Source organism: Carlito syrichta, unplaced genomic scaffold (genome assembly GCF_000164805.1).
Source record: "Carlito syrichta isolate Samal-C Ts95f unplaced genomic scaffold, Tarsius_syrichta-2.0.1 Scaffold307106, whole genome shotgun sequence".
Classification (NCBI taxonomy): Eukaryota; Metazoa; Chordata; class Mammalia; order Primates; family Tarsiidae; genus Carlito; species Carlito syrichta.
The window spans coordinates 156,664-158,511 of NW_007251202.1; positions in this window are offsets into that span (position 1 = coordinate 156,664).

Genomic DNA, 1,848 nt, shown 5'->3' on the forward strand with positions numbered 1-1,848 from the left:
TTCTCAGCTATCCATATATATGACCTATTTGTTTAACAAGTATTTATTAAACAATACTCAAGTTAGACTGTGCTAGAGAAATGGAAAATTCAGAGATAAATAGGACATAGTTTTTGTCTAAAAGAAGCATAATCTAGAAGATAAAGTAGATTCTAAAGCTATATTCAGCATGAAGACTATGAAACAAAGGTGAGAAACTGTACACCTTAACTTTGTGAGTAGAAAAGGACTCCATAAATGGAGGTGGCATGTAAGATTTTGACAACTGGAGATGCCTATTTCTATGTAGGAGACACTGTGATTGTCTCCCCAGTATTCCTCCCACACATCTTTGTGTTGAGTAGCAGCAATAAAGTTTGAGTGGGATCAGTCCTATCCCTGCTCTCTGGATACACTCTTATTGGTCCAACCTAGTTAGTGTAATTTCATTTCTTTTTTATCTCAACTAATTCAGATGACTTAAACTTCAATCACTTTGCTGGACCACAGACATCATTTGAATTTGTATAAACCTCAAACATTTTGGAGGAATTTCAGGGTATTTAGGCTGCCTTCCCTTCTAGCTGCCAGTCATTCTGTGTATTATGTAAAGTAGGAAACTCTAGATGCTACCTCTAGCAGGGATGCAAGCCTAAGGACAAAGCCAATGCAGAGAGGGACCTGGAGAGGAGAGAAAAGTCGAAAAATGGAGATATAGTATTCATTTAACCCATTAACCCATATATGAAACTTGAAATACTGTAGCATCTTGTGGTTATACAAGCTTAAAAATTCACCTAACTGTTTAGACCAATTCAAATAGGAAATTCTGTACTCAGAACAAAAAGTATTGTAAGTGATACAGAATAAGGGAGGGGTTGATATTTCAAAGAAGCACAGTTTAGGTTCAAGAAAGGTCATAATAAACAAAGGCTAGAAGATGAGATATGTCTTTGAATCACAGGGGTCAGGAATGGCAGGCTAAATTTGAGGATTAGAATTATACAGTAAATAGAAATATAAAGATTGTTTATTTAGCACTTTCCTTTGTCATATGAGGAAAGAGTAGATCAGAGATCCCTAATGTAGAGCTGGGTGGTAGCAAGGTTAGTAATAGAAGCCATCAATCTGTTCCCTGGATTCCATCTGCCTTCTCTCTTCTTGCACGATCAGAGTGCTGACATCCAGACCAGTCTATCTGACTGCCTTTTGAATACCTTCTCCTTGATGTCTTCAGTCTTTTTGTACTCAACTAGAACAGAACAGGGCTTGTTTTTGCCCAAACATTTATTTTTCTTTTATGTTCTTCGTCTTCTGTTTTTCAAGATAGAAATCTGATTTCTTTTCTCATCTAAGCATTCTTCTTATGTGATCTACTTCTTATATCCTGATAAGTCCCAAATATACAGCCTTAAACACAAGATCTTCAGACTCTTCTATTCAACTTCCATTTGTACATTTCTACTGGAAAGTCCCATAAATGTATAAATGTGAACATGTTCTGATAAGTCCCAAATATACATCCTTAAACTCAAGATCTTCAGACTCTTCTATTCAACTTCCATTTGTACATTTCCACTGGAAACTCCCATAAATATATAAACGTGAACATGTTCTAGATGTAGTAACTATCTTCCCATCCTCAAGAGCCACTGTAGCAGACATGTAGATCCACTTGTCAGATATTTGGGATTCATTCTTAATACCATCTCTCTTAACTAACCTCGCTACTCTCATTTTCCAGTTGATCAATATTGTTTCTTTTAAGTCTTCAGAATAATTTCCCTTTTCCCTGCCCACAGTCTTTGCCTTTCTTTAGGTCATCAACATTAAATTAGAAATAGAAACAGTTAGTCACCTTGCCTCCAG